Source organism: Pipistrellus hanaki (assembly GCF_964339955.1).
Source record: "Pipistrellus hanaki genome assembly, chromosome: 1".
In the NCBI taxonomy this organism is placed as follows: Eukaryota; Metazoa; Chordata; class Mammalia; order Chiroptera; family Vespertilionidae; genus Pipistrellus; species Pipistrellus hanaki.
In genome coordinates this window covers 199213532-199228038 of record NC_140503.1, presented here as the reverse complement: position 1 = coordinate 199228038, position 14507 = coordinate 199213532, and positions in this window count along the sequence as shown.

Sequence of the window (14507 nt, the reverse complement as noted above, 5' to 3'; positions counted from 1 at the left end):
ATGGCCTCTGGCCCTGCACCTTCACATAAGGTCAGATTATCTGGTATTTCAGGTAGTAGGAGTTCCTTAAAGCTACCCCTACATCCAGATGGTTATCAATAACTTGGTTATACAAAGAGGTGACTGTGAATGGAACCATATAAATCTATCCCCCCAAACCAGGATAAATGTTTCCCATTAACAGAGAAAAGTAGAGACCCAGGAATGGTAAACAGCATGCCTTTGCTGACCAGCTAGTCAGGCCTGAGACCAGAGCCCATTTCTCTGACTCAAGTCAGGTGACCTGTTCCCTATTTACTGTGAATGTCCAGGCTTATCCTGGGCTTCCCATTGCACTCCCCTCTGGGCACTGGGAGGAGGACCCAAGGATCCTTCCCAATTTTCAAACAGATGATTGACAATGATTCTTATAAATGATTTTTGTCATACTCTCTAGATGGAATATTTTCATGGAATTCCCATAACTTTGAAGATAAATTTTCAGGAAGAACTCTATTTGTCAGCATTTAATTTTGTTAATTCTCACACAAGGAGTGAGGATATTTTTTTCCCATTGATTTTTTAGAGAGGAAAAAGGGGGCGAGAGAGAGAGAGAGAGAGAGAGAGAGAGAGAGAGAGAGAGAGAGAGAGAGAGAGAAACATCAATGTGAGAGAGACACATTGATTGAAACTTGCAATCCAGGTAAGACCCCTTGACCAGGAGTTGAACTCAGGAGCCTCGTGTGTGGGCTAACACTCCAACCACTGAACAATGCCAGCCAAGGCACTACATTTAATTTTTTATTCTCACCCCTGCCAGCTTCTAAGTATACTGCAAATTCCTTCATTTAGGACTTTTTTCAGTCCTCTGACTTTTTTTTTCCTTTCTGGCTTTTATTACTGTGTTTCTCTATGTGAAATGCCCTTCTGCTTTTCCCTGCCTGGCTATAGATATAGATGAAAAAGCCATATATCCCTCACCAATTTTTCCATTTCCAACAATCCCTGAAATAAATTGCATGCAGCACCATGTGCCTGCAAAACCACCTTCAAATACGACAAATGGTTGCATTAAAATATCACCTCCTAGCCCTAAGACAAGACTGTACAAATATTCCAGAGATGGTTTGTAGTTAGAAGGCAAGTCAGCTCTTTGTTTTAAATGTTATGCCCAGAAGAGATCTTTGAAAATTTATAAACAGATGGATTCTTTTTGCTTGGTTCACTAGTGTTTTACAATTAACTAATTAAAAGGTTTATTGCCAAAATTAGCAATAAGAAGTGTTCAGGAGCTTTGACCAAAGCAGTCTTTTGTGATTATACACACACCAAAACAATCTGCATGATAGTTTGAGGCTAAACGTTGCTCACATCACAATTTCACATCCTGTTTTCAAATAAAAGTAGACAAATACAAAAATGAACCTTCAGATATCCACACTCCTTTCATATACACAAGTCTCTGCCTTAATTAATAATTCTTAATTAATAATGCTTAACACAAGCTATAGTGAGAGGGTGTAAATGTACCCAGATTGCTTTCAAGTGTGTAGAATTGCTTAGCAAGCATAGTTTTGAAGAACTATCAGGAACCATTTTTATGCAAAGTCCATCTGGTACTTTCTAGCTAGTAGGGCCTCAGGTCATGTATTTAACTTTATCTCCTACTGTTTCTGACCATGAGATAGGTCGGGGTCCTGTCCTTTGGGTCAGCTTCTCTAGTCCTACACCTCTTCCTTCTCCAACACACCCCAAGCTTCTGTTGTACTCAAATCCCTGTAGTTCCTAGAATATGCCACATTCTCTGTTTTGCTTGGCAGGAGCTATTTTTCTGCCTGGAGTACCTTCCAGGCTCCTTTATGATTTAGTTTGAGCTTCACCTTTTAGGATTATATTCCCTACTCCTGCCTCCAGAAGATGGAATTCAATGTAGGTGGGAAGGAGGGTGAGGCACGTTTCCCTTTGGTGCCCCTTTATTGAACTGAGAGCAACTTTCAGTGAAGGAATATAGTTTTTTATTACAAAATAATTCTAGGATCAATAAATATCTATTAAAAAGAAGAAAATAAGGAAAGAACTAATGAGAGAGGAAAGAAGGGAGGGAGAGGATGCATAAAGGAGGGAAGGAGGCTCTCTATTCAGACTATCCTCTCTGTCTGGAATCTTTAGTCAGTATTTTTCAGTTCATCATTCAGAACCCACATAGAAGTATCTTTTGTATCCTTACTAACTACCCTTTTAAATGAACCTTGTTTTAGACCATTATTTTTTTTCTGGCATGAAAAAGCTGCTTAATCAATTAGATAACAAGCTTCTTGAACTAGAAGTTGGTAGAAATGGAACACCGATATCCAAGGGACTTAGCAAAATGTGCCCCATTCCAACTGCCTTCCCAATGTGAGAATCCCATTGGTCAGGGTTCTGGCACTTCTGAAATTCTCTCAGAGCTTCTTTGGTGCCTAGTCCTTTGTAAACACTCTGTACATGATCAATCAATTAAACATTCCTTGTGCTTAACAAGATTAAATACTGCTCTTAGATTTTACTGATTTTTTATTTTATTTTATTTGTTTCATTTATTTTTTTAAATATATTTTATTGATTTTTTACAGAGAGAAAGGGAGAGAGATAGAGAGTTAGAAACATTGATGAGAGAGAAACATCGATCAGCTGCCTCTTGCACATCCCTTACTGGAGATATGCCCACAACCAAGGTACATGCCCTTGACCCGAATCGAACCGGGGACCCTTCAGTCCCCAAGCCGACGCTCTATTCATTGAGCCAAACCGGTTTCGGTTTTACTGATTTTTTTTTTTTTATATTTTATTGATTTTACACAGAGAGGAATTGAGAGGGACAGAGAGTTAGAAATGTCAATGAGAGAGAAACATCGACCAGCTGCCTCTTGCACATCCCCCACAGGGGATGTGCCCGCAACCAAGGTACATGCCCTTGACCAGAATCGAACCCGGGACCTTTCAGTCTGCAGGCTGACGCTCTATCCACTGAGCCAAACCGGTCCCGGCTGGTTTTACTGATTTTTTAAATGAATTACTTTTGTATGTATTCACTGCCATATTCCCCAAACTATACACCCAGGGATAAGAATCATTTATGATCTCTCAACCTTATGGTGTGGTTTGAGCAGTGAGTTAAAGAACAGCATATGTGCCTTAATTTCATGATATTTTTTAGGCTTAGTTTAGTGGACAATTTCTCCTGGAATTCTCCCCTGACTTCTCCACCATGAGGTAGGTGGCCCCTCTAATTACCTCCAAAGCATCACTGTGCATTATTTTGTATAGCAGTCATCTGACCCCTGATTTACTGCTTACTCAACTAGGCTTCTGCCATCTCAAGGCAACGACAGTGTCCTCATTTATGTGTGGTCACTAACACAGAGCCTAAGACAGGCTGCCCCTCCCTGAATCCATCCTCTCTTCTGCTTCAGAAGCTCTCATTCTTATAACAAGAAACCTGTATACACACACTCTGCAGAAAATCCTCTGCAAGGGCCCATGTATTCTTAGGAAAAAGTACAAGTGCTGTGGTTTGGAAGAAATAGCTTTCCTAATATGGCCCAAACTACCTTCATCCTCTATTCCAAAACTCTGACCAGTTCAGGGCTTTCACATCCATTTACTCCGGCATTACCTTACATTTTCAATGGAGAAAAACGATCTTCCTTTTCCTCAATCTCTGTAGTTGAATATTTTTCTTCTTGAAAATGCCCTGTCCTTCTTTAGAGATTCAGCTGGAATATTAACCTACTCCCTGGTATTCTGAAAGCATTTTGACCCAATATACCACATCACTATAATTTAACTGACATTTCAGTAAGCACCTACTAAGAGACAGAGGACTGGGAACCAAGGACTCACTCTGTGAGCATGGCATTTCTTTGCTTGTCTTCTTCGCTCACACTGACAAAGCACAGTGTGTGGCCAATTATAATAGTGTTTGGATGAACACACTCTTGGGTATTTTTTGGTTATTTATTCATTATCAACCTAATGTCAATACTGCATTTTAACTAGCCATTTTACATATCATTTATGAAATTGTAAATGACTATAGGTGAAACTTCCATGGATGAATTTTTTTTTTTTTTTTTAGAGCATTGCATTAAAAACTGCATTAATTCTAGAAGCTAACAATATCTTCTTGCTACCATCTTTCTAATCTCTTCGTTTAGAATTCCCTTCTTTCACTTTTGTACTTTGCTGTAGTTAATTTTTGCATTAACATTGCCTTTGACATTGTATTAGATATAATGCTTTAATTTTTAGCATAATGTACGGAGAATTAGGTATACAACTTCTCGACTGATAATGGTAATACTGATAATGGCAGTTTTAATGTTTCAAACTCCTTGCATATTTTATTAAAATGTGTACCATTATTTCATCCAAGTTTCTTCAGGGAGCTGAGCAGACATTATCCAAGCAACTTTAGAAGAAATACAAGCCTGATTAACTATTATCTTTTCCTGTTAAACTGTAACCTGTTGCTGTGCTTTTCGTGGAGGAATAAATGCTCTATAAAATAGACAAAGCCCACAGAGTGGAACTCAGTATGCATACCATGCTAATGCAGTTGACACACAGAGTCTTAACACACTGCAGTCAGACAAACTCACTCACACCTGTGATCCAAGGTCGTTCCAAAGAAACTCAACCAGAAGCAGTGAATTCTACCGAGTTCTCTCCCCTTTCCTCCCCAGAGCACATTCAAATGGTTGTACACTCTTAACTAGTCTCTATTTAATCAAATTGATATTTTTAATATTTGATGCATTAATTGCTTTATTGTATTAATTGACACTCTTCTCTAAAATATATGTGCTAACAACCTATCCTGACTAGCACCCACAATCCTTCACTACTCAGGTAGCAGGCTGACTATTTAAACATCACCTATTTTCCATTCTCTATTATCTCTGTGGAAAAGACAATAATTTGAATGTTTCAGGCACAGAATAAGATAGGCTTACTAGCCTCTCTTTCAATTAGGAACAATGGACCAAGTTATAGACAATAGAATGTAGGTGGAAGGGATTCCTGTCCCATCTAGTTTTGGAAGACACACAAGCAGTACACCTGGTCATCACTTTTGTGTGGCTAGAGGAGTGACCACCTCAATATATATATACATATATTGATTTATGGGAAGATAAAATTACCCTGGTCAGTGAATCAGGCATCTAGAAAGAGAAATATTAGAAATGAGGGTGAACATATGGGAGAGGATTCTAGGTGTAAATATCTTTGTAAGCTATGTTAATGCCTTTCAGAGAGCATTCTCTGTGGGAGAGGAACAAATGACTTGGCTGGTTGATGTTGGCCAGCCTCTGTCACCTGGTGCTGGATGATGGGTACATTAATGAGATGACCATAGTGACAGAGATGGGGGTCATGAATGACCTCAGTAATATGGGCTTACACTCACCAAGGCTGATGTAGCTATTGACATTGCCAAATGTCCCACTAATCTATACCAGGTACCAACAATGAGGCCCTGATCAGCATCATTTCTACCATTGAAGATCCAATGATTTATTTTCACAGGAATAGATACACAGTCTGTGTATGCATTTTCCTTCTCTGCCTGTAGGGCTTCAACTAGCACCATGATTGAAGGGTTTATAGATCTTTCACTCACTGGTGCATCCCATATAATATTGTGTCAGACCAGGGGACCCAGTTTATTTCAAGAAATATGCACTTGGGTCTACACCATGACATTCATGGATTTTATTATATAGTAGAAGGTTGAATGTCAGTTGTGGCCCAGAGACCATCTACAGTAGTGGGACTGTTTTTTATTCCATTAACCTTCCTCTTATAAGTCTCCTCCCCTCCCAAAAGAGAGGCCTACTGAGTTGGGAGGAAGCTGCTCCTCAAACACACTTAGAAATGTAGTTGAGAGCCACAAGGAATGGCCTGTGATGGACAAGGAGATGTACTGCCTGAATTCTCTTCTCAGAAGGACTTACTCTTATGTTTTGGGGAGTTACAGTAATAGAGACCATTTAGGTAATACTATAGCTTCTTCACAGAATTCCTTAGCTGCAGAACTTTCCTGGTTGTGACTCACATTCAATGACTGATCAAAACAGATGTATAAACAGCTAGCTATTTTGACCCCATTTGTTACTTTTTTTGGACCATTTGAGTTCCAGAGTTCCCTGTGGGGAAGGCTGAGGATGTTATGTCTTCTTCACATCTCAATTTCTCATTTTTTTCCCCCAATCCTGCTACCTTCACTTTCCTTTTATAAGTGCTGATCCCAAGATCATACCTTAACAGGAATCCTCCATATTGAAATATGTTTTCTGTGAATCCCAACTCATGACAATGTTATAAAAATGGGATTTGTTCATCAGAGATGGGGCCAATTTGCAAGTACAATGAAAGGAAATAGAGATTTTGGGAACTCATAACTTTACAGAATTGGGAAAGTTAAAAATTTAAATGTGGCAACTAGCAAAATATATCTATAGATAAAAAATTCAGGATAAAATCACATTATAGTTTTGGCCACCCTACTCATTGTTCCAAACAGTTTGTATATGCCATTATATCAAGAAAGAGAGATATGTGAGGTGAGAAAACAAATAAGTCACATTTAAAAACATGTCTAAAAGAGCACTTCTGATATTATTATCAGTGGTAGTGGGGTATCCATTTCCCCACTGAGTGCTGGGGGTGGTGTACTTACTGTTTCTTGAGAAAATATATTTTCTGAGACTGGTACAGGAAGATGAGTAATTTTTATTTGCATGGAATTACATCCTGGGTTTCCAAAGTCCCATTTCCCTTAATCCAGTCTTGGAAGAAGTGCAGATGGGGATTCAGTAGAGCTCAAAGCAAAGCCAGTGTCCATAGTTTCCATTCCATGTTGGAATCAGGTCTGGTTTAGCATTAGGCTAGTTGTAGTCCATTAGTTCATTGTGTGGAGTCCATGTGGCTGTGGGCCATATGGGCAAATGCAAGAGAGCAGGAGCATGAGAGCCCTGCAATCCAGGAGCCAAGCACAACACGCCAAGAGGCAAGAGCACAAGAACCCAAGAAAATCCAGAAGAAAACTGGAAGAGATGAGAGAAACCAGGAAACAAGAGAGTTTCCTTTTTTAGGAGATTAGCTCAAATCTTCCTGAGCTTGCAGTTGCCACGCCTACTCTGGCCAATCTCCCGTTCCCAGGTATGACTGATAAACAAGTACCTTCCCTATGTCACCCAGACTTCACTGGGCATGCATCTATTTCCCCCCTTCAGTGCCTTCCCCTACCAATCTGGAAGGAGCAGGGGAATAGACATGTGGCTCTCTGGGGAGAATTAAACTATAGATTCCTGGCAAAGCTGCCCAAGTGACATGCCTATAATATTTGGCCTTCCCCTTGCTCCTTTCCTATTACTAATAACTAGGTTAATTACACCAGTATCAGGGTCATTACTGGCACATGTAACTGATTGAAAGCAAATAGATCAGAAGCTTAATGAGCTTTTAGGAAACCTATGTTTACAAAGAAATTATGAGCATGGGTTTTTAAAGAACCAGATTTTTTTTTTTTTTTTATTTTTATTTATTTTTTTTTTTTTTTAGATTTAAAAGAGGCTTTCTGTTCCAACTTTCCATAAAGAGAAAGTCAGTTGTGAAATCTGTATAGACCACAAGGGTGATGGACTCCCAAAGCCCACTTCATATGTGGCCCTGGGTGGTAATTACAATGGAATAACATTTAGGGAATGGCACCACAGACATGAAACCAGTGGACAAAATTTCTTCCAACAAAGAGAATCAGGGCGTAATTAAGAACAGTGTCCCTTGATAAGGAGTATGCATAGTATCCGGCTCTGTGGATTTTAGTGAATAGTATGTCTCCCAGTCTTTTCACTTCAAAATGGGAATGTTTATTGGAACACTTATGTTTCTGTTTCATCATTGTTGGTTTGATGGCATGGGGCATAATGACAACTTTTTAGTTCCCAGATCTCAGGAACAAGAAAAGCTATGTTTGAAGAGACAAATCTGAATATCACCCAGAATTCCTGGATTTTGAACTGAGGACAGTGACTAGATGGGACTGTGGATTGGGGCTGAGTATGTTCTATGTGTGGGTAGGAATATGGAAGGATATGATGACTAAAGAGCAATGGGAGGCAGAGACAATGCTGTGCATTTACTGTATCATTTCTGCTTATTCTGTGACCCCTCCAGCTTTTGCTTGTCTTTTGGAAGTAGTGATGGAGACCACTTATTGAGAGGGAAGAATCACAAAATCTCTAGGGCATCCAGGGGAGAATGTTTTCCCAAAGGGTTGCCTGATTCACATGCAAGGAAAAAATACAGTCATTTTGTTAAGCTAGTCAATTTGGGCTTGCTTTGTTGCTATCCCATAAATTATCCCATTCTGACTAAATTTTTTTTTCTTTCTGGACCACCAATTATGTTTATGCTAGAGATTATCCTTATATCCCCTATGACTTTAGCCTCTTTAATGTTCCAATAACTTTTCTTTCTGAGATGATTCTACAATACATAATTTATCTGGATCTATCTTTTAGTTACTAACAACACTCCTGGCTGTTAGAACTATTACCTTGATTAAATAATTGAGTAAGAGAACTTCTATTTATTTAATTTGTTACTTAATTTACCCATTGCACTTTTTTGCATTTTAATGTATTTATTTTTTTGCCTCTGGAGTGTAATTTGGATCTTTTCCAACTCTGTTTAGTTGTTCTTTATAGTCTATTTTTCTATGCTTATGTTTTCAAGCTTCTCATTTATTTTCTTAAACACATTGAATTTGTCTATTTTATATTCTGCCTCTGATATGGCATTTGCTGAGGACTTTCAGTTCTGGAATTGCCATCTCTTTGTTTGTGCTGGCTGTCACTTTTGTGTTTCCTTTTGTGCTTTATGAATTTTGGCTGTGATCTGCTCATTTTCCTTGGCACTGTGATAATTTCTTGAGGTCTGTGTTGGAGTTGGAAACCTCCAAACTACATTTGTATCTGTTCAGGCTACTTGGCAGCATTACCAACATAGGATTACCTACTTCACTTAGGGTTTTTCATTTTATTTACCAAAATGGAAATATGAGTTTGGGTTGTAAACTTCTGTAATGATTGCCTATTAGTAATAAATTCTCAAATTATTTTCCCCTCTCTTTTCACTCAGTATAAAATCAATAAATGCAATGAACTGTTAAATGCCATTTTTCTTGAGTCTCTTTTTATCATGAGTATATAGTCCTTGGGGGCTGAATCCTATGGCATTTGTCTTCAGAGGCTCCATTCTTAGGCGGATCTGAGGTTTTATCTCTGGGCCCCTGCATCTTTTAAACATTAAAGTAGAAACTCAAGAACAATAGGGTTTACCCAAAATCTCTGCATATAATATCATTTTAGTATCCTCTTATCTTTCAAGGTTCCTGCTTTTGCTATTTTATTTTTTGCCTCTGTGAGTTACTTCTTTTTGTGCCAACTCAGCAATGCTTTTTAGAAGATTGAATATATATATTTCATCCAACACTTTATCTGTTTCAGTCAGGAAGGTTGTTCAGAATTATCTAGCATGCCATACTGCTAGAAATAGAAGTCATTTAGGACACCCTCAAGAACTACACCCACACACATACACCTCTACCAGTCAAGTTGTATGCTTATCAAAATAATGGTGTCTGTCATTTGTAATTGTTTGCCACAGATTTTTTTAGTATAACAAATTAATTCATAAAACTATTATTTTGATCAAATAATTGAGTAAGAGAGCTTTTATTTATTATTTAACAATGGCAGTGAGTCTCAATAAAGATAAGTTGTTTATTAAAAGAACATTGAATTAAACCTTGGAAAAACAATAGCAAAGTAGTTGCACAAATTTGAAAGGATGTAGAAGGATGCTTTACTCAGATCTCTTTGCAACCATGTTTAATTTCTTGTTCTCCTTTAGAGAAATAAAAATAGAAATTGATGCAGTGTATAAGTATGGTTTGTGTAAGAAAGATAACAGGGGAGCCAACTGAGAGAACTTCACTTGATGAGAAAGTACTGGACTCAAGTACAAAGTTAGTAGGTAAAAATATTTTAGACATATATGTATTATTTTTTTATAATTCCTCAAGCTAACTATTTTTTTCAATAAATCTATGGTAAGAAAAAGAAAGTTACTAATAATTTTAAACCCACATACACCTATTAGTTAACATACTTAGTACTATACTATGTGCATAGCAAAGTGATTTAGAGGTATTTGTTGTTTTGCCCCAGTCCTATTGAAGTACAATTGGCAAAAAAGTGTGATATCCTTAAATTGTATTATGTGGTGATTTGATATCATATTCATTGTGAAATGAATCCCTCAATGAAATTAATTCACAAATGCATCACAGAGGTGTTGGTTTTTGTTGTACTGTTGGATGTAGGAAGAGGGGTTACATTTCAGCATGGCCCAGCAAGAATCATTTTTTATAAGAGAATATTTTTATTATGTCATTGTGAGGAGTGTCTTCAACCCTACTAATCATAAAATGTGCAACTTAGAACAATTATTAAATGAAAAATTTTCACAAATTTATTGTCAAAATTCTCAGATCCAATTTTGGTGTGTAAGTATGAAAAAAAATCATTTTTATTTATTTTCCAACTTTATGAGACATAATTGAAAAATAAAAATGTTATGTGTTTAAGGTGTACAATATGATGATTTGATATACATATATATTGTGAGTGCTTAACACAACCAAATTAATGAACACATCCATCACTTCATATAGTTACCTTTCTTATGTTTATAGATGAGAACATGTCAGAGCTACTCTTCCATCAAGTGTTATGAACTGTAGTCACCATATAACAAACAAGTTTTATGGAAATGTTTCATATCCTTTATTCTTTTTTTCCATGCTGGTGCTTTTATTCAAATGGAAAACTTATTTCTATGCTAGAGAGTATGTATATTTTAATTTGGATTTATTGGGGTGCATTGCTGAATAAAATTATACAGGTTTCAAGTATACAATTGTATAATACATCATTTGTATATCACATTTATATTATTTATTCTTAAAAATGTTGTTAGGACAGTTTTTAAAAAAGTATTTTTATTGATTTCAAAGAGGAAAGGAGAGGGAGAGAGAGATAGAAATATCAATGATGAGAGAGAATCATTGATTGGCTGCCTCCTGCATGTCCCCAACTGGGAATTGGGCCCGCAAACAGGGCATGTGCCCTTTACCTGAATCAAACCTGGACCCTTCAGTCCACAGTCCGACACTCTGTCCACTGAGCCAAACCAGCGAGGGCAGAACAGTTTTTTCAAATCAGCATTTTTTTTTTTGGGGGGGGAGGGTTCTTTTTAACTTCTTCATATTTTCTATTTTCTAGAGTTTTTCCTCCATTCTCAGACTCTGGTTTTGGATTTATCTTTTTATAGTCTAAAATGATATATTAACAAAACACAGTTCTCATCCTCAGAGGAAGTTTGACTTTGACTTTGACTTTACAAAAGCATTATATATTTTTTTCTTTATGACTTTTTTGATTATTTACTTGTGCATTATAAGTCGCTGGTCTTTTCCATATGCTCTCTTATTTAAATTCACATAATAACCCTGTCAAAAAGTTATAATTTTCATCCCACTGATAAGAGAATAGAAGACCAGAGAAATGAATTTGCCCCAGGCCATAAGCTAAAAGTTATTGATTCCAGTCTTGAAACTAGGGTTGCCTGATTCTTATGCTCAGGCTTTCTAATTATAACATCACATTACCATCTAACCCTTTTGGTGTCACTTAAGCCTAATCCGGTTATGTCTAGCTCTAATCCACCTACCTTATCTAATTTCTTTCATATTCAAACTTGGTGCAGTCTAAACAATCCACTTTTCCAAACCGGCTTTGGAAGGATTTTGAGCTAGTATTCCATTTTCCAGTCTAACCAAACATAATGAGGCTTCCTCTAGGATGACTTTAATTCAGGCATTCAGATATCTCTTTGGATGATCTCTAGATTAGGAGCTCCAAGATGATAGTTTTGTGTCCTTTCATCTTTGGACTCAGATATCTTCCTACAGATTCACATGTAATAGGCACTCATATTTATTCATTTATTCTTTTTGTTCCCAAGTCTTCCTTGAGCCTTCCTCTCCATCACTCACTAATTTTAATGGCCATTTCCTGGGTGATTTGGATCATGCTGTAGGATATGTCTAACTCAGAGTTTCACAAAATTTTGGAAAATATTGATCTTCAAGGAAAAGCAGTTACTAAAGGAGGAAATATTAGAAATAAAAGAAATGCAACTTAAAATAAAAAATTATGCTGTACCTTTCAAATTATCAAAAATAGAAATAATGATAACACTCAGTAAAACAGGTTGCAATGAAAAAACAAACAAACAAGCTCATATATCATTAATAAACTGTAAAATGAATGAGTTATTAGAAAAGTAATGGGTCAAAATGATCTAAAACTTAAAAAAGTTTTACCTGTGACTCACTAATTCAATTTCCCAAGTGGAGAAAAAGCTTTACATGTGAAGATGATTATTGTTGCTTTATCTATAAGATTAAAAATTTTAAAGTACATAACCCTGGCTAGTGTGGTTCAGTTGGTTGAGCATCACTCCATGAATTGAGAGGTCAACAGTTCAATTCCCAGTCAGGGCACATACCTGGATTTTGGGCTGAATTCCCAGTAGGGGTCATTGCCCGAGAAAACCTATGGATGTTTCTTTCTTTTACCCTCTCCCTTTCTCTCTCTCTAAGATCAATTAAAATATTAAGGAAATTAGAAGCTACCAAACTTCCAGTAATATTAAAATTGTTACACTGATTATAGTAATTCATATTAGTATAATATTATACAATCATTAAAATTATGTTGTGTGGCCAAAATGGCTCAGTTGGTTAGGTGTCATCCTATGCACTGAAGGGTTGCCAGTTCCATATTCAGGAAACATACTTGATTTTGGTTCAATCCCTGGTTGGGTGAGTACAGAGGGCTCTCTCTCTCTCTCTCTCTCTCTCTCTCTCTCTCTCTCTCTCTTTCTCTCTCTCTCTCAGCATGTCCTTGGGTGACTGTTAACAAAAATAATAAAATAAAATTATGTTGTGAAAAATGTATAATACTATATAAAAACTATATTTTAGGCTGATTTCCCATGAAACAGAATTTGGGATGAAAGTTTGTGCATAGGTAGCATCTTTTGGATGGGATTCCTTGTAGCATGCTTGCAGAACACTCAGTGAAACAAGGAGAACCCAAACAAAGACATGTTTTTATGTTGTTCATGGCCGGCAAAGTCAACCTCATCAGGATTTTCAGAGGGATCTTCTGAAATACAACTCAGAACCATCTTTCCTCAGGAATGAAAGGAGGAAGCATTTATCCTCTGCCTCCTGTCTGTCCTTGGTCAAGGTGTTCTCATGGACATGACTCCAGGCTGTTCATAGGGTTCTGTGAGTGTCCCTGTTTGTGGAGTGAGGGAAGCTTTCAGGCAGGGAGCAGAGTCCATGAAAGGCATTCTCCAGCTGCTCTCACATGAAGCTCATTGAGGCTGCAGGGAACCAGGGCTCTCACAGCACTCAGGGTAGTGAAGAGTCTGAAGGGACTGCGTAGTGAGACACTGTTCATTATGCTGCTATAGTGTTGGGGGAGAAACATGAGATCTGATGTTCAGTGGCATCTCAATTAATTTTGTGCATTCAGTAACTTATTGAGTACCGAATTCTGTGAATGCAAGAGGTCCCAAGTTCTGTGAAAGCAAGGAATAGAACACAGCTCTTCCTTTTGGGAGCATACTTTGTAGAATAGAAGTAGAGTGGAGGGCATGGTGGGGTGACAGACATTAAATACGTAAGTCAGTATTTAAAGGCTCTGATTAGGTCTAAGCTAGACATGAACAAATGCAAAACAAACTGACAATATAACAGTGCTTAGAAAAAAGATTTAGTAAAGATACATCAAAATGTCATCAATGGTGGTTTCTGAGTAGCAGCACTGATGACGTACCATCTCTGTATTTTCCAGATTCCCTATAATGGGCATAGATTTCTCTCAATAAGCAGGAAAAAAAAACTACAATGCAATTGTTATTAGAAATTATTAAGCCTGGCTGGCATGGCTCAGTGGTTGAGCATTGACCTATGAACCAGGCGATCACAATTCAATTCCAGATCAGGAAACATACCCTGGTTGTGGGCTCCACCCTCAGTGTGGATCGGCAGGAGGCTACCGATCAATGATTCTGTCTCATTATTGATGTTTCTATGTCATCTTCTCCCTTTCTTTCTGAAATTAATAAAAACATGTTTAAAAATTAAAAAAAAACACAAACTAATGAAATGAATAAATTTCTTATTAGTTTGGTGACCCCTGGAATTGACTTCCTATCCCATTTTGCACCTGGTCTTTTTTCTCCATGGCTTTGGCCTTTGGTTTCTCTTTCCACTTGTTTTCCGCAGCCTTTGGGGAAGTTCTCTGTGGGGAAACAGATGCGGGTTAGTGTGGTTGTGGATG